Raw genomic sequence first — 19808 nt, forward strand, 5'->3', positions numbered from 1 at the left:
AATCTTTTTTTTTTACTGCCTTCTCGAACATTTCTATGTTTCTACCTTTTTCATTGGTAGGGAAAAAAGAGAGATTTAGGTTTCAAGTCTGTGTGGTGAAAACCTTTTCTATCATTCTCCATGTTTCTTTCTATAGGATTCTTCATGGAAAATCTTTACTTTATAGTTTATAGATGAGTAGCTAAAATTAGGTATTTTGGAATATAAGTATTCACTTTAATTTCATATAACTAAAAGTTTGTTCTGTAACACAACCACCAATAAACTAATAGGTATCTTCCAAAACTCTTATTATGCAATATATTTCTTTAAGAAAGCCTATGAATACAATTAAATTGGAATTAAAGAATAAAAATGATTTGTATGGTGTTTAGAATGACTGCCCTTTAAGATTAAACAAAAGAAATTGACTGTCACTTTAAGAACAGAGTATAAAACACACGAGAAAACTACACAGGCTCACCTTGATAAAAGCTACATGTTGAAATGCGTAGATGAGCTGCCTGTGCTAGCCAGAGTTACCCTTTGCACCTGACTGTGACAAAGACAGAGAAGAACAGAGGAAAATAGATGAAAATTGTGCCTCAAACTGATTCTGAATAGATAACTCATGAGCGCTCTGAGTATCTATAGAATTATCAATTGCTACAATACAACCCACCAGTTGCTACAAGGTATTTGAATACGATCTTTGGAAAACCGATAATCTGACTACCCGATTGGAGGATACTGCACACGTGACTAACACACACCACGGATTGATCAGTGTCAGCTAAGGAGTCACCAAGCACGAACGTGGATTTGGATACTAAGAAAGTAAGTCCGTATTCCGGTTTAACTAAGGAGCTATTGTTGAAAAACATTACTAATATCCTATCCATCAAACGGGTCTAGAAGGAACTACTGTATTAATTTTCCAAAACACTTGTTAAACTACTTGCTTTTAAGATAAAATAACACTAACGGAACTTGGAATATTTACACCAATATAAGTCAGAGAGTCTAAACCTATGCAAATAAATAAGGGGCAGTCATATTGAACAATCAATACGTTAGACTTCTAAGCACTAACGGTGAATAACTTGTGAATGTTCAGATAATGTGCACTATATGCATTTCTTAATAATGTTTTAACTATTGATCACAATACTGCTTATGCCATTTTAACATTGATGAATGTATACATGTATGTATTTAGATTAGATACCACTTTTCTATAAGGTTTTTTCTAATTAATTTTAATAAATAGTATTGTATCATTGATTAATTATCTTACGGCTAGATTTAGAGTTGGGCGGTAGCCGTGAAAACCAGCGTTAGAGGCTCCTAACGCTGGTTTTTACCGCCCTCTGGTATTTGGTGTCAGTCAGGAAAGGGTCTAACGCTCACTTTGCAGCCGCGACTTTTCCATACCGCAGATCCCCCTACGCCATTTGCGTATCCTATCTTTTCAATGGGATCTTTCTAACGCTGGTATTTAGAGTCGTGGCTGAAGTGAGCGTTAGAAATCTAACGACAAAACTCCAGCCGCAGAAAAAAAACAGTAGTTAAGAGCTTTCTGGGCTAACGCCGGTTTATAAAGCTCTTAACTACTGTGCTCTAAAGTACACTAACACCCATAAACTACCTATGTACCCCTAAACCGAGGTCCCCCCACATCGCCGCCACTCTATTAAAATGTTTTAACCCCTAATCTGCCGACCGCACGCCGCTGCCACCTACGTTATCCCTATCAACCCCTAACCTTACACTTATTAACCCCTAATCTGCCGCCCCCGCTATTGCTGACACCTGCATATTTTTTTTAACCCCTAATCTGCTGCTCCGTATACCGCCGCATCCTACATTATACCTATGTACCCCTAATCTGCTGCCCCTAACACCGCCGACCCCTATATTATATTTATTAACCCCTAATCTGCCCCCCTCAACGTCGCCTCCACCTGCCTACACTTATTAACCCCTAATCTGCCGACCGGACCGCGCCGCTATTATAATAAAGTTATTAACCCCTAATCCGCCTCACTCCCGCCTCAATAACCCTATAATAAATAGTATTAACCCCTAATCTGCCCTCCCTAACATCGCCGACACCTAACTTCAAGCATTAACCCCTAATCTGCCGACTGGAGCTCACCACTACTATAATACATTTTTTAACCCCTAAAGCTAATTCTAACCCTAACCCTAACACCCCCCTAACTTAAATATAATTTAAATCTAACGAAATAAATTAACTCTTATTAAATAAATTATTCCTATTTAAAGCTAAATACTTACCTGTAAAATAAACCCTAATATAGCTACAATATAACGAATAATTATATTGTAGCTATTTTAGGATTTATATTTATTTTACAGGTAACTTTGTAATTATTTTAACCAGGTACAATAGCTATTAAATAGTTAATAACTATTTAATAGCTAAAATAGTTAAAATAATTACAAAATTACCTGTAAAATAAATCCTAACCTAAGTTACAATTAAACCTAACACTACACTATCAATAAATTAATTAAATAAACTACCTACAAATAACTACAATGAAATAAACTAACTAAAGTACAAAAAATAAAAAAGAACTAAGTTACAAAAAATAAAAAAATATTTACAAACATTAGAAAAATATTACAACAATTTTAAACTAATTACACCTACTCTAAGCCCCCTAATAAAATAACAAAGCCCCCCAAAATAAAAAAATGCCCTACCCTATTCTAAAATTAAAAAAGTTCAAAGCTCTTTTACCTTACCAGCCCTGAAAAGGGCCCTTTGCGGGGCATGCCCCAAAGAATTCAGCTCTTTTGCCTGTAAAAAAAAACATACAATACCCCCCCCCAACATTACAACCCACCACCCACATACCCCTAATCTAACCCAAACCCCCCTTAAATAAACCTAACACTAAGCCCCTGAAGATCTCCCTACCTTGTCTTCACCTCACTGGGTTCAGCGATCGGTCCAGAAGAGGGTCTGAAGGCTTGATCCAAGCGGCGGCTGAAGAACTCCATCATCGGGCTGAAGTCCATCATCGGGATGAAGTCTTCTATCAAGCCACATCTTCAATCTTCTTTCTTCCGGAGCGGAGCCATCTTCTTCCCAGCCGACGCGGATCCAACCTCTTCAAGCGACGCCTACTCGCCGAATGACGGTTCCTTTAAATGACGTCATCCAAGATGGCGTCCCTCGAATTCCGATTGGCTGATAGGATTCTATCAGCCAATCGGAATTAAGGTAGGAATATTCTGATTGGCTGATGGAATCAGCCAATCAGATTCAAGTTCAATCCGATTGGCTGATCCAATCAGCCAGTCAGATTGAGCTCGCATTCTATTGGCTGATCAGAACAGCCAATAGAATGCGAGCTTAATCTGCTTGGCTGATCGGATCAGCCAATCGGATTGAACTTGAATCTGATTGGCTGATTCCATCAGCCAATCAGAATATTCCTACCTTAATTCCGATTGGCTGATAGAATCCTATCAGCCAATCGGAATTCGAGGGACGCCATCTTGGATGACGTCATTTAAAGGAACCGTCATTCGGCGAGTAGGCGTCGCTTGAAGAGGTTGGATCCGCGTCGGCTGGGAAGAAGATGGCTCCGCTCCGGAAGAAAGAAGATTGAAGATGTGGCTTGATAGAAGACTTCATCCCGATGATGGACTTCCGACTTCAGCCCGATGATGGAGTTCTTCAGCCGCCGCTTGGATCAAGACTTCGGACCCTCTTCTGGACCGATCGCTGAACCCGGTGAGGTGAAGACAAGGTAGGGAGATCTTCAGGGGCTTAGTGTTAGGTTTATTTAAGGGGGTTTTGGGTTAGATTAGGGGTATGGGGGTGGTGGGTTGTAATGTTGGGGGGGTATTGTATGTTTTTTTTTTACAGGCAAAAGAGCTGAATTCTTTGGGGCATGCCCCGCAAAGGGCCCTTTTCAGGGCTGGTAAGGTAAAAGAGCTTTGAACTTTTTTAATTTTAGAATAGGGTAGGGCATTTTTTTATTTTGGGGGGCTTTGTTATTTTATTAGGGGGCTTAGAGTAGGTGTAATTAGTTTAAAATTGTTGTAATATTTTTCTAATGTTTGTAAATATTTTTTTATTTTTTGTAACTTAGTTCTTTTTTATTTTTTGTACTTTAGTTAGTTTATTTCATTGTAGTTATTTGTAGGTATTTTATTTAATTAATTTATTGATAGTGTAGTGTTAGGTTTAATTGTAGATAATTGTAGGTAGTTTATTTAATTTATTTATTGATAGTGTAGTGTTAGGTTTAATTGTATTTATTTGTAGGTATTTTATTTAATTAATTTATTGATAGTGTAGTGTTAGGTTTAATTGTAGATAATTGTAGGTAGTTTATTTAATTTATTTATTGATAGTGTAGTGTTAGGTTTAATTGTATTTATTTGTAGGTATTTGATTTAATTAATTTATTGATAGTGTAGTGTTAGGTTTAATTGTAACTTAGGTTAGGATTTATTTTACAGGTAATTTTGTAATTATTTTAACTATTTTAGCTATTAAATAGTTATTAACTATTTAATAGCTATTGTACCTGTTTAAAATAATTACAAAGTTGCCTGTAAAATAAATATTAATCCTAAAATAGCTACAATATAATTATAATTTATATTGTAGCTATATTAGGGTTTATTTTACAGGTAAGTATTTAGCTTTAAATAGGAATAATTTATATAATAAGAGTTAATTTATTTCGTTAGATTTAAATTATATTTAACTTAGGGGGGTGTTAGTGTTAGGGTTAGACTTAGCTTTAGGGGTTAATCCATTTATTAGACTAGCGGCGAGATCCGATCGGCAGATTAGGGTTTAATTATTGTAGGTAGCTGGCGGCGATTAGGGGTTAATAAATATAATATAGGGGTCGGCGGTGTTAGGGGCAGCAGATTAGGGGTACATAGGTATAATGTAGGATGCGGCGGTATACGGAGCGGCAGATTAGGGGTTAAAAAAAATATGCAGGTGTCAGCGATAGCAGGGGCGGCAGATTAGGGGTTAATAAGTGTAAGGTTAGGGGTGTTTAGACTCGGGGTACATGTTAGAGTGTTAGGTGCAGACATAGGAAGTGTTTCCCCATAGTAAACAATGGGGCTGCGTTAGGAGCTGAACGCTGCTTTTTTGCAGGTGTTAGTTTTTTTCCAGCTCAAACAGCTCCATTGTTTCCTATGGGGGAATCGTGCACGAGCACGTTTTTGAAGCTGGCCGCGTCCGTAAGCACCGCTGGTATCGAGAGTTGCAGTGGCGGTAAATATGCTCTACGCTCCCTTTTTGGAGCCTAACGCAGCCATTCTGTGAACTCTAAATACCAGCGGTATTTAAAAGGTACGGGGGAAAAAAAGCATGCGTAGCTAACGCACCCCTTTGGCCGCAGAACTCTAAATCTAGCCGTTAGTTTTATTTGTAGATTTATTATAGTTAGTTGCTAGCACACTCTTTTAACACATTTTTTTTTCTGATTTTTTTTTATTGCATCATTGTGCACTGTTCCTAGAAATGCAGCAACTTTATCCCTCTTTACAGGATACAGGCAACTTGGGCACAGGGCCAGTGAAATGGTACATTTGTAACCCATTTAGAGATTTTGTGGATAAACGGACGAGTACCTGAAAAAAATCTGTTAAAATCTGTCAATAGGTCTAGAGCATAGGAGGCCTAGGAGAGGTGCGCTTGTGAGAAGTAGTAGCAAACTCTAGACGAGAAAGAGGCAGCTCTCTTGGGCGTGTGGAGGAAGATAGAAGATCCTGCAGGGACAGAAAAAAGAGGCGCCACATAGAACAGTATAGTCTGTACAACAGATATACAGAGGACAGAGACAATCCCTTGCGGGTAGCTACTCACAAAGGCAGAGGCACAACCGGAGTGCCGGACACAGCAGATTGGGACCTCAAAAGTCGCCTGACATTCTCACTGGCACGCCGCAGGCCCGGTCACGTGGAGTAGATAGACCAATCCGGATGCAATAGCCCCAATGCTAAGCCAGACACCAATAGGCCGTAGGAGGTGTGTAGTGTGGAATCAGCAGCCTCAATAGGGATCAGACGGACCCCAAACAAGGCCAGATAAAAGGAGCAGAGAGCAAGTGTTAAAACTAATACCAAAATAGGCCAGCAAATGAGTACAAAAATGTAAAACAATATATACCAGAACATAATAATAGCAACAATGTGTCATAATTAAAAATCGTTTGTTAAAAGAATATTATATACATATGGAATACAAATAACCCACAGACACAAGTCTGAATATATATATAAAATAGATAAGAGGCCAAATTACAAAAATTTATAGACATACTATAAAAAAATCAGTAATAGAATATAGACTTATATGGGTAATCTACCTATATATGTGGTCAAAAGGTGCCCCATATTGACCAGAAATATAATATAATATAATATATATATATATATATATATATATATATATATATATATATATAAACATCAACAAATAGCACATCGGGTCTGAACAGATATACATCTGTAAAACATATAGCAGTGTCATGTCAGATCACATACATAGAAAACATATTAAACATCAACCATACAGGTACCATCGAGTTGCAAACTGGGAACCAGAAGCACAAAGTGGAATCCAATCATGGTACCAATAGAGATGATGACAGTAACCACTATACCTGAAGGTCAACTAGTATAGAAAATATCCGATAGTGACTAAATATCGACCTGTTCATTAGGTACCCTATAATGGGGGACCTAACAATCATTATTATATGGTGACCTATCTAGAAATAACCTAGAACCAAAAATTATGCAGGATAAAACAATACTAAAGATCCTATGCTGATTATTATTATTATTCTTTATAAAGCGCCGACAGATTCCGCAGCGCTGCCCATGGGTACAAGGATAACAGTACAGTGGAGAAACAATACGATAAGACACAAAATTTTACAGACAAATACAGGGGGAATTGAGGGCCCGATTCCCGTGGAAACTTACAATCTAGACGGGTAGGAGGATTGGAAACAGGAGGTGGGGACTGCAGAGGTGAGAATGATACTAGTGAGGAGATAGAGGGCAACTGTTAGTTAAGTGAAGTTATTTTGTTGATAAGTTGGGCGATAAGCTTCCCTGAACAGAAAGGTCTTTAGGGAACGTTTAAAGGAGGGGAGGTTAGGGGCAAGTCTGACATCTCGAGGAAGTGCGTTCCAGAGGGTTGGTGCCACACGAGAGAAGTCCTGTAGTCTAGAATGAGAGGAGGTGATGGTAGAGGACGCAAGAAGCAGGTCGTAGTTGGATCTTAGGGGACGGGCAGGAGTATATTTGTTGATGAGTGAGGACAGGTAGGGTGGGGCAGCATTGGTGAGGGCTTTGTAGGTCAGGGTGAGAATTTTGAATTTAACTCTGTTGTGAATGGGGAGCCAGTGAAGGGATTCACAGAGAGGCGCTCGAGTGTCGAGAGAGGTGGATTAGTCTGGCAGATGCATTTATGATGGATTGGAGGGGAGAGAGGCGGGAGAGAGGGAGGCCAGTTAGTAAGTTGTTACAGTAGTCAAGTCGGGAAATTACCAGGGAGTGGATGAGCTGTTTGGTAGTTTCAGCACTCAGAAACGGACGAATTTTGGAGATATTGCGTAGGTTGTTGCGGCAGGATGAAGACAGCAGTTGGATGTGGGGAATGAAGGACAGATTTGAGTCAAGCGTGACTCAGAGGCAGCGGACTTGGGGTGATGGGGAGATAGTGGTGCCGCCAACAGTGATAGAAAAATTAGAGACTGGAGTGGAGCTAGAGGGGGAAATTAGAAGTAGTTCGGTCTTGGACATATTTATTTTTAGTTGGTGAGAGGCCATCCAGGAGGAAATGCCAGATAAGCAGTCGCTGATGTGAGAGTTGACAGAAGGAGAGAGTGCAGGGGTGGAAAGGTAGATCTGGGTATCATCAGCATAGAGGTGATAGCTGAAGCCATGGCTGTTGATAAGTTTACCCAGTGAAGATGTGTAAATAGAGAAGAGTAGAGGACCCAGGACAGACCCTTGAGGTACTCCAACAGACAGGGGCAATAGAGAGGAGGAGTCACCAGCAAAAGAGACGGAGAAGGAACTGTTAGAGAGATAAGAATGAATCCAGGAGAGGGCAGTGTCACAGAGACCAAGAGAACTGAGAGACCGTAGGAGAAGGGGATGGTCAACAGTGTCAAAAGGCAACAGATAGCAATGAGTTGGAGGACAGGAAGTGGGTTAGGTGATTGAAAACTAGTTTTTCAAGGAGTTTTGAAGCTAGTGGGAGCAGTGATATGGGGCGGTAGTTTGCAGGGGAGTTAGGGTCGAGGGAGGGTTTTTTGAGTATGGGGTGACCTTTGCATGTTTGAAGGAGGCAGGGAATGAGCCGGTAGAAAGGGATAGGTTAAATATGTGAGTAAGAGCCGGAGTGAGGGTGGTAGACAGAGGAGGAATTAGATGTGAAGGAATAGGGTCAAGTGGGCAGGTAGTGAGGTGTGAGGAAGACAAAAGGGAAGCCACTTCACTCTCAGCGGTTGGGAGGAGGGTGCAGAGAGTGGCAGAGGGGGTGACTGGGAGCGGAGTTGGGAGATTGCAGGTTTGTGTTGGGATGTTTCCTCGGATTGCAAGTGTTTTATTGAGAAAATAGTCAGCAAGGTCATGAGCACTGAATGCAGATGAGGGGGGTGGTGCAGGTGGGTGGAGGAGAGAGTTGAAAATGGAAAAGAGTCTTTTAGGGTTTGAGGAGTGAGTGGATATAAGAGAAGAGAAGTAGGTTTGCTTAGCTAAGCGAAGGGCAGAGGTGTAAGAGTAGAGAATGAACTTATAGTGCTGATAGATCAATTGTAGGAGAAAACAGATAGTAGAGTCTGGCAAAGAGAGACCAACCAGAACAGTAATGCACAAAAATAATTATTGAAATGCAGCCAGATCTACACTCAAGTTGAGACCGGCAGGGTGCATACTTTTAAGCACATGGATCCAGTAAGTCTCCCTTTGCCTGAGTCTAAAGAATCTATCATAAAGATGGGATTTGGGATTATTATGTTCTGGTATATATTGTTTTACATTTTTGTACTCATTTGCTGGCCTATTTTGGTATTAGTTTCAACTGTCATTTTTATTTTATAAGCATTTATTTATATGAAATTTCCCCCAATCGTGGGCTGTATGACTACATATCCGCCATCGTATATAACGATGTCCTTCCCGAATCACCATCAGGTGCTAGACTTTACGCTTGATACTGATACCACGTGGGGTGTGTGTACGGGTACTGCCCTATGATTAGCTGGAGCTTATTTTATGTTTAAATATTTTTATTGATTTTTCAAATTAAAACATCGTTATACAAATAAACTCAAAAAAACAAAAAACAAAACAGGTTCAGTCTGTAAAAAAGTCACCATCATTACATACATGTAGGGATTTTACTCAGAATAATATTTTCATCATATCAAACATATCATCCTACTTCAATCAGTAAGTATCAGTTCTCACATAATGTCCCCTCTAACTCTGACCTTTTATATGGGATTTTGTCTTATCCGTCTAGCCCCCTCAATATACATAATGTATGGTTCCCATATATCAATGAAGCGGTCTTTGGTGTTTAAGAGTTCAGCCGTGGCACTTGACATATTACAGTGGTATTCTATTCTCTTCTCAATGTAGTCAAAGGAAGGGACATCCATTTTCCAAAATTTAGCTATACACATGCGTGTGACAGTACAAATCATATTGACTAATTTAGAATGCCTCTTTAGAGGTCCTTCTAGCAGAAAATGCAACAGGGCCTGCTCTAGAGAGAGGGCTATATCTGATTCTAGTATTACGCTTAAAAAATTTGAGATATAATCCCATACTCGCTTGACCTTAACACAGTGCCACCACATATGTAAGTAGGAACCCATTTCGTCTCATCCTCTATAGCACCGGTGATGTTCACCATTCTCTACCTTGGCCAATTTAGTGGGATAGATATACCATCTGTGTATTACCTTAAGGTAGTTTTCTTTCAATGTTGCATTGGGGGAGAATTTAAGGCCTCTTTGGATATTTTCTGTCCAGGTCTCTACTGACCAGGATCTGCCTAGATCTTCTTCCCATTTTATCATACCTGGAGTTTATTTTATTTAGAGCAAGGAATTTAAAGTTTTTTGCAGCCTGATGAAACAGCATTTTATTGCTGAGAAACGCGTTGCTGTTTTTAAAGTGTATTTTCAATAAACTAGACACTTTTTATTACACTTGCTCTCTGCTCCTTTTATCTGGCCTTGTTTGGGGTCCGTCTGATCCTATTGAGGCTGCTGATTTCGCACTACACACCTCCTACGGCCTATTGGTGTCTGGCTTAGCATTGGGGCTATTGCATCCGGATTGGTCTATCTACTCCACGTGACCGGCCCTGCGGCGTGCCAGTGAGTCTGTCAGGCGACTTTTGAGGTCTCGATTTGCTGTGTCCGGCACTCCGGTTGTGCCTCTGCCTTTGTGAGTAGCTACCCGCAAGGGATCGTCTGTCATCTGTATATCTGTTGTACAGAATATACTGTTCTATGTGGCGCCTCTTTTTTTCTGTCCCTGCAGGATCTTCTATGTTAAAATCTTTACATAGGGTTTGGTGACATTTTCCTCTTTCTTTTATTCTAGTTGAAAGAAAGATTAAAAATTGAGAAAATTAGGAAGCCATGATAGATACAAATAAATAAATGTTGGCACAGGGTGTTTGCTGGAGGGAGGAGTGGTCAGTCTTGCAGTCAGCGTGGCCTTCCTGGGTCCTGAAAAGGACCAGCTACTAGCAGGGAGTCTCCACCAATCTCATTAACCACTCCAGTGGACAGGGTCAGTAGTGCAGGCTTGTGGGCCACAGCCTGCTCAGTGTACCAGATGTTAGCTGAGGCAGACAAGTGATAATAGCTCATTCATCCCAGTGACACAGCTGAGACTTGTATCCTGGGAAGTCTGTTTCATTGATGGAACTGCAGGGATATAAATAGCACTTTTTATCTCGCAAAAAGTGAGATAAAAAAACTCCCCTTTTTTAGACAGCAGCCAGAATAGTAGAAAATCTGCTTCAGCAACGTCTGATTAGTTAGCAACTCGATTCTTGATTGGCTAAAATAGAACCAATCAAATGAATGTGTTTCAGCCAATCGGAGGAGTTCTCGTCTCTCTCGTGTCTCTCTACTCTCTCTTCTCTCTCTTCTCTCTCTTCTCCACTTCCTTTCTCATATGCATGTATTTGTTTTGTCTTTTATTGGGATGGTAGATTGTATTGTATACAGTTTTAGATTGTATTTTAATATAAAATATTTAATTATGCAAAGTAAAACAATTTTGTAATATACTTTCATTCTTTATTTTGGCCATTTTTTTCTGTAATTTAAATGGCAAGCTTTCCACTTCTGAGAATAGTACACACTGCAAATTTCACAAGCCTAACCATGCTACATATTTGTCCCTAATTTGTCTTTAGCATAATTTATCAGATAATGAAATGGAATTTTTTTAGCATTTACTAACAAAATGACAGTTGGTAGCTGTGTTTGCTTCAGTAATAAGTCTGGATTGGCTTCTCCAAATATGGCTAGTGGTGGATAGAGCTTCACTATAAAAAATGGTGCAAATGCATTCAAATAGACTTTACATTTATCTACTTTAATTTATTGCAAGACTGCTGAAAAATCTTACAAAGTATCTTGTGTCCCTTTGAATATATGTTAAGAAGTGCTCAGTAGCAACATTTGGCACAAAGGATTGTGGGAATTATAGTCCCAGATATTGGTCTATATGGTGCTGTAACTTGGAAGACAGTGACTTCCTGCAGTGGTGTCCCGTTAACTCCCCCACTCTGGAGAATTTAATAACATAATAATACATTATATTTGTTTTGGGAGTTTAATTTTGGAAATTGCATGCTTTTTCACATCATTCACTTTTGATTGGAAACGTAAACTCTGTCGTTATTCAGAGTTGTTGAACTTGTACTACATTGTAATGCCAATAAATATTAAGACACATGAGATATTGGTTTGCTATGCTTGTCATCCAAGTAAAAGGGACATTATACACTAGATTTTCTTTGCATAAATGTTTTGTAGATGATCCATTTATATAGCTCATACAGCTTGCTTTTTAATTTAAATTTAAAGTTCTGCTTATTTTTAAATAACATTGTGCTGATTTTCTGACTCCTAAACAAGCGCCAAAGTTTTAGGAGATTAGTGATGGATATCTACTCCAGCTTGCTCCTGTTTGTTTAAAGAGTCTTTTCATATGCAAAGGAAGAAAGGGGGGAGAGTCTGTTTTTTTTGCTATAGAACCACTTTCAGTGGGTGTTCCAGCTAACCTTTTCAACAGTGCTAAAATGGGAGCTTCTGATTACATTTTTAAACAGTTTTTTATACTGGATTTTTAGATCAGTATCTGTGCATATTATTGATTATAGTAGTGTCTATTACATGCAGTTAAATGGAAATTGGTGTACACTGTCCCTTTAAGAGTGGGTAATACATATTTTGTGTTAGCATTTGTAGGATTAGGAATATGCAATATTCATCTTGCAGCAATAATGATGACACTGACAAGTGGTTATAAAGTGTCTTGCACAGGGAAGGGGTTTCCTCTAAAGCAGAGAATTAACGAGCAAGTTATAGATAGTGTGAAGAAACCAAAAAGGGGAGGAGATTGGGAGGTTATGTTGAAGCAAAAATAAATATTTTGGATCTGTAAGTTAGATTCAATGGTTCCCAATGGGTTAAACAGAGAAAATATTTTTTTTATTTTTTTGTGAATTATCTTTGGTGCATTGTGTTCTAAGTGATTAAAATATTTTATCAAGGGAATTAGGAGTTATATTACCTTGCAGATAAATTCTCTGATACATACTGATACTATATTGTTTTTATTCAATGTATATATTCAGCCACTAGGTGGCAACGTATGAATAAAAATGATTTTTTAAATGTAATATATGGTCTAGCACTCACCTGTGTTGTTGGTGAGTAGGTGTGTATTTAAAAACAGACACCTAGATTACGAGTTTTGCGTTATGAGTGAAAAAGCATTGCTATGCTTCATAACGCTGCTTTTTCCCTAACGCCACTATTACAAGTCTTGTTGGTATAGGTCAGGGGTCAGCAACCTTCGGCTCCCAGATGTTTTGGAACTACATTTCCCACGATGCTGAGACACTCTTTAGGCTATCTGAGCATCATGGGAAATGTAGTTACAAAACATCTGGGAGCCGAAGGTTGCTGACCCCTGGTATAGGTGTACCGCACACCTTTTTGGCCATCACGCAACATCAGTACCGCACTTTTAAAAAAGTCCTTTTTCAATGGGACTTCCATAGTGCCAGTATTATGAGTTTTGCAGTGAGGACAAAAAGTTAGTGGTACACTCTAAAACCACAAGATCCGTACCGCCATCTAAAGTCAGTAGTTATGAGTTTTATGCTACAAAGCTGTAGCATAAAACTCATAACTAAACTGTCACAAAGTACACTAACACCCATAAATTACCTATTAACCCCTAAACCGAGGCCCTTCCGCATCGCAAACACTAAAATAAAATTATTAACCCCTAATCTGCCGCTCCGAACATCGCCACCACTTAAAAAATGTATTAACCCCTATTCCGCCGCTCCCCAACATCGTCACCACTATAATAAACCTATTAACCCCTAAACCGCTGCCCACCCGCATTGCAAACCCACACCGCCGCTATAATAAACCTATTAAGAACTAAACCGCAAGCCCCCCAACAAAATATACTAAAATTAATTATTAACCCCTAAACCTCTGACCTCCCACATCACTACATAAATATATTAACCCCTAACCCTAACGTAACCCTAAGACTAAGTCTAACCCTAACCTAACCCTAACACCCCCTAACTTAAATATAATTAAAATAAATCTAAATAAAGCTTTCAATTATTACCTAAATAATACCTATTTAAAACTAAATACATACTTATACATACTTATACCTATAAAATAAAACCTAAGCTAGCTACAAAATAACTAATAGTTATAATATTGTAGCTATCTTAGGTTTTATTTTTATTTCACAGGTAAGTTTGTATTTATATTAACTAGTTAGACTAGTTACTAAATAGTTATTAACTATTTACTAGCTACCTAATTAAAATAAATATGAAGTTACCTGTAAAATAAAACCTAACCTGCCTTACACTAAAAACTAACATTACAATAAAATTAAATAAATTAAATTATTAAAATACAATTATTTAAATTACAACCCCCCCCCCACTAAATTACACAAAATAAAAAACGAAATTATCAAAAATAAAAACAAATTACTCCTAATCGAATAGCACTATCAAAACAAAAACAAAAAACCAAAATAAAAAAAACCCTAGCCTACACTAAACTGCCAATGACCCTTAAAAGGGCTTTTTGCGGGGCATTGCCCCAAAGAAATCAGCTCTTTTACCTGTAAAAAAAATACAGACAACCCCCCAACAGTAAAACCCACCACCCACCCAACCAAACCCCTGAAATAAAATTCTATCTAAATAAACCTAAGCTAACCACTGCCCTGAAAAGGGCATTTGGATGGGCATTGCCCTTAAAAGGGCATTTATCTCTTTTACGGTTCCCAAACCCTAAGCTAAAAATAAAAGCCACCCAATAAACCCTTAAAAAAAACCTAACACTAACCCCCGACGATCTACTTACAGTTTTCGAAGACCAGACATCCATCCTCATCCAGGCGGCAGAAGTCTTCATCCAAGCGGGCAGAAGTCCTCATCGAAACTGGCAGAAGTCTTCATCCAAGTGGGCAGAAGTCTTCATCCAGACGGTGCAGAGCGGGTCCATCTTCAAGACATCCGGCACGGAGCATTCTCTTCTTCCGATCGTCGCTGGAAAATGAAGTCTCCCTTTAAGTGACGTCATCCAAGATGGCATCCCTTACATTCCGGTTGACTGATAGAATTCTATCAGCCAATTAGGAATTAAAGGGGAAAAAATCCTATTGGCTGATCCAATCAGCCAATAGGATTGACCTTTCATCCTATTGGCTGATCCAATCAGCCAATAGGATTGAGCTTGCATTTTATTGGCTATTCCAATCAACCAATAGAATGCAAGCTCAATCCTATTGGCTGATTGGATCAGCCAATAGGACGAAAGCTCAATCCTATTGGCTGATTGGATCAGCCAATATAATTTTTTCCCTTTAATTCCTAATTGGCTGATAGAATTCTATCAGCCAATCAGAATGTAAGGGACGCCATCTTAGATGACGTCACTTAAAGGGAAACTTCATTTTCCAGCAACGATCGGAAGAAGAGGATGTTCCGTGCTGAATGTCTTGAAGATGGACCCGCTCCGCGCCGGATGGATGAAGATAGAAGATGCCGTGTGGATGAAGACTTCTGCTGCCTGGATGAGGATGGATGTCCGGTCTTCTAAAACTGTAAGTGGATCGTCGGGTGTTAGTGTTAGGGTTTTTTAAGTTTTTATTGGGTGGGTTTTATTTTTAGCTTAGGGTTTGGGCACCGCAAAAGAGCTAAATGCCCTTTTAGGGGCAATGCCCATCCAAATGCCCTTTTCAGGGCAATGGTTAGCTTAGGTTTATTTAGCTAGAATTTTATTTCAGGGGTTTGGTTGGGTGGGTGGTGGGTTTTACTATTAGTTATATTGTAGCTAGCTTAGGTTTTATTTCACAGGTAAGTATGCATTTAGTTTTAAATAGGTATTATTAAGTTAATAACTGTAAGGTTTATTTAGATTTATTTTAATTATATTTAAGTTAAGGGGTGTTAGGGTTACGTTAGGGTTAGGGGTTAATATATTTATTTAGTGTTAGTGATGTTGGAGGCCAGAGGTTTAGGGGTTAATAACTTTAGTATAGTGGCGGCAACATTGGGGGCGGCAGATTAGGGGTTAATAACTGTAATGTAGGGGGCTGCAATGTTAAGGGCGGCAGATTAGGGGTTAATAACTGTAATGTAGGTGGGGGCGATATCAGGAGTGGCAGATTAGGGGTTAATAACTGTAGGCAGGTGTCGGCGATGTCTGGGGCAGCAGATTAGGGGTGTTTAGACTCGGGGTTTATGTTAGGGTGTTCGGTTTAAACATAACTTTTTCTTTCCCCATAGGCATCAATGGGGCTGCGTTACGGAGCTTTTGTTTCCTTGATCGCAAGTGTTAGGCTTTTTTTTTTGACGGCTCTCCCCATTGATGTCTATGGGGAAATCATGCACGAGCACGTCAAAGCAGTGCTTGTATTTGGGTGAGGTATGGTGCTCAACGCCACCATATCGCCCGCGCAAGCCAGGTTTTTCAAAACCTGTAATAGCAGCGCTATAGGGAGGTTAAATACCGCCGCTTTTGTGGCGGTCGTTAATTTCCCTATAGCGCTCAAAACTCGTAATCTGTTTGTTGTGTATTGTTATAGCATGATTAAGGGGGATTTTAACCCAAAACATTTCTTGTTATGGCCTGGACCTGTATCTTCCAATTAAACTTTGATACATTCCTGTGGAAATATTCTTGGATATTTGGTTTTCTCTAATGCACCTAGTAATAAACTGTCTGAGGAAAAATTGGTTAAGCAGCTAGACCAGATATTGAAGCCTAGTCCAAAGGCCCTTGAGGTTTTTCTATTTCCAGATGCTGTTACGGAAATAATCACCAAGGAATGGGCTGGGGCTGGTATTCCTTACACTCCAGCATCTAGATTTAAGAAGATTTTTCTGTTACGATCCTCTAATTTGGAATCCATCCCTAAGGTTAATGTAGCTATTTCAACCTTAGTGAAGTATTCTACTATCCCTAGATGACAGTACATCTTTTAAAGTGATGGTAGATTTCAGACTTTAAGAATGTTTCAATGAAAAATATATTAGTGTATAAGCAAAACTGCATAATTTTTTAAAAAAAAGGGTATATATATTTTATAATAAAATATTTTATAATCCTACTTGGTTTCTTCTGTTCCTCCACCCCACTTAATTTCCTCTTTTGGCTGGGCTGTGACATAGAGAGCAGTTCCACCCATTCTCTACATAGGCTTCCTAATGGCTTTCAAACGGCTGGACTTCAAGAGTGTCCTATGACACTCTGATTGGATGTTCATTGAAATTGTTCATCCTAGTGGGCCGGCATAACATTGTTTAGAAGCATTACTACAGGCACAGATTTAACCCTTTTCACGGATAGATTAAAAACAAAAGGTACACATATACTTTTTTTTAATGGCAAAGATTACATATATGGCATTGAATTTAGCTAAAGTTTACAATCAATTTAAGGATCTTATAGACCGAAAGTTAAAGTCTTACCATGGAAGGCCTATCAGCAAGTGGGGCTTTTATTCAGACCAGCATTTGGAACCGGAAAATCCTCAGGCCTTTGGAGTTAGCGTGAAAATCAGGTCTAGAAACTTAACCGATTTTATTTTTCTTCAGACAGTTTACCAGGAGTAATGGACTTGTGGACTCTCACCACCACCTCAAAAAAAATGAATTAATCAGGTAAGCATACATTTTGTTTCTTTCATATAGGTGACGAGAGTCCACAACCCGTTACGTATGGGATATACATTCCTACCAGGAGTAGGCAAAGTTTCCCAAACTCCAAAAGCCTATAAACCCCCTCCCACCTCACTCATACCTTAGTTTTTACTTTGCCTTCGTTGGAGGTGGTTGAAGTAAGATGATGTGCTTGATTGCTTCAGTGACAGGCGCTTCAGAGCATATTGAAGCCCAGTTCCCTCTCAGAGTACAGTGCTTGTCAGAGGGATGTGATTGGAGTACTGCCTCATGATGAAAAGTTTTCGCCTCATGGGAAATCCTTCATAGGCTCTCTGTAAATTCGGTTGCAGGGACTCGTCTTCTGCCTCCCTTTACAGATCGATGTTATACTCCTCTTCTTCTATTGCCACTGCTGATTTGTTTCAGCACTGGTTTGGCTGTTTGCTGCTAAGTGGACGAGTGTCTACGGGTAGGTATATTTTTTAATAGACACTCACAACCATGTTTACAGGCACGTTTAAAAAAAAGTTGAAAAGTTTAACTGTATATATGTATGTATGGCCCTCGGACAGATTCTTATTATTCCCCTTGCATATTGTTTTGAGCCAATAATTTTCACATGCATGTGTCAACATGCAGGTTTAAAATTGAACATATTAGTTCTCTTTTGAAGGAAGTCTTAGTCACTTTAGGGATTGAAGAAGCTAAACCTTCTGATGATAAACCTTGTAATCATTTAAATTCAGTATATAAAACTGTTGTTAATTTTTCCTATACCTGATGCTGTCTCTGATATGATTGCTAAGAAATGTTCTAAACCAGGAGTCTCTTTTAACCCTTCTACAAGGTTTTAAAACTATATCTGTTACCTGCTGATAACTAGAGTTGTGGGTAACTGTTTCCAAAGTTGATGGTGCCATTTCCACTCTGGCTAAACACACTACTATTCCTCTAGAAGACAGTACTTATTTTAAAGACCCTTTAGATAGAAAACTTGAATCTTATCTAAGAAGGGCATTTTTACATACTGGCTATATACTTAGACCAATATCTATTGCTGACGTGAATGCTGCTTCTACTTACTGGTTAACCAATCTTGCACAGCAGTTATCCACTGACCTTGAATATTCTAATCTATTGCATTTACTTCAAAATGCAAACAATTTTATTTGCGATGCAGTATTTGATATTTTAAAAATTAACATCAAAAGCATGTCTCTAGCTATACTTACCAGAAGAGCCCTATGGCTTAAATCCTGAAATGCTGACATGGTGTCTAAAACTAGATTATCTCTTTCTTTCCAAGGAAATAAATTGTTTTGCTCTCAACTGGATACTATTATTTCTACTATTACTGGAGCTAAATGAGCTTTTCTTCCTCAAGATAAAAAGTCCTAATCATTTTCGTTCCTTTCATCAGAGTAGAGAACAGAAAACTGAACCTCCCTTAAACCCTCTGGCTCAGTCTGGTGACCCCTTCAAATTGGAACAAGTCCAAACAGAATAAGAAATCTAATCCCGTCTCTACGGCCACATGATGGTATGGCCCTGAACCCAGTATTACTGGTAGGGGGCAGATTAAACCTTTTTCAGAAAGCTTGGTTACAATCTGTCCAAAATCCCTGGATTTATAACATTATTTCTCAGGGATTTCAAATTAGATTCAAAATAAGACCTCCACAGGAAGGTTTTTTCTCACCTATATTTCAAAACACCCAATAAAAGCTCAAGCTTTTCTTCAATCTTTCTCAGATCTGGAAGACGAGGGAGTAATGTTACAGTTTCTTTGCAGGAACAGGGTATGGGATTATATTTAAATCTCTTCATTGTACCAAAGAAGGAACACTCTTTAGACCAATTCTGGATTTGAAAACTTGAAACAAATTTGTAAGAATACCAACTTTCAAAATGGAAACTATCAGGACTATTCTGCCTTTCATTCAACAAAGTCACTTTATGTCCACAATAGATTTACAGGATGCTTACCTTCACATCCCAATTCACCCAGAACATTACCAGTTTCTGAGGTTTTCTTTTCTTTAAAGGCATTGTCAGTTTGTTGCTCTTCGGTTTGGTCTAACTAAAGCTCCAAGAATATTTACCAAAGTTCTAAATGCCCTTTTATCTGTAATCGGAACTCTGGGTATTGCAGTATTTCCTTACCTGGATGATATCTTGTTACTGGTTCAATCTTCTCATTTAGCAAAATTTCACACAAAGCAACTATTGTTGTTTCTTAAGACATGGTTGGAGTATATATTTACCAGAGTTCCTTGATTCCACCGACAAAGGTTAGCTTTTTAAGTTTCCAGATAGATTC

General features: G+C 38.8%; 1 protein-coding gene across 2 annotated transcripts in view; it reads left to right on the forward strand.

Moving 5' to 3' along the window:
* ELMO2 (engulfment and cell motility 2) overlaps positions 1-19808 on the forward strand; it is a 188517-nt gene that overhangs the window by 20620 nt on the left and 148089 nt on the right. Inside the window, exon 2 of one of the 2 annotated variants that reach the window (XM_053719501.1) lies at positions 17423-17488. The exons of the other annotated variant lie outside the window; for it this stretch is intronic. The gene's annotated coding sequence lies outside the window, so the exon portion shown is untranslated. The remainder of the gene's footprint in view (positions 1-17422; positions 17489-19808) is intronic. 2 annotated transcript variants of the gene reach the window in all.

Source organism: Bombina bombina, chromosome 1 (genome assembly GCF_027579735.1).
Source record: "Bombina bombina isolate aBomBom1 chromosome 1, aBomBom1.pri, whole genome shotgun sequence".
NCBI classification, from domain to species: Eukaryota; Metazoa; Chordata; class Amphibia; order Anura; family Bombinatoridae; genus Bombina; species Bombina bombina.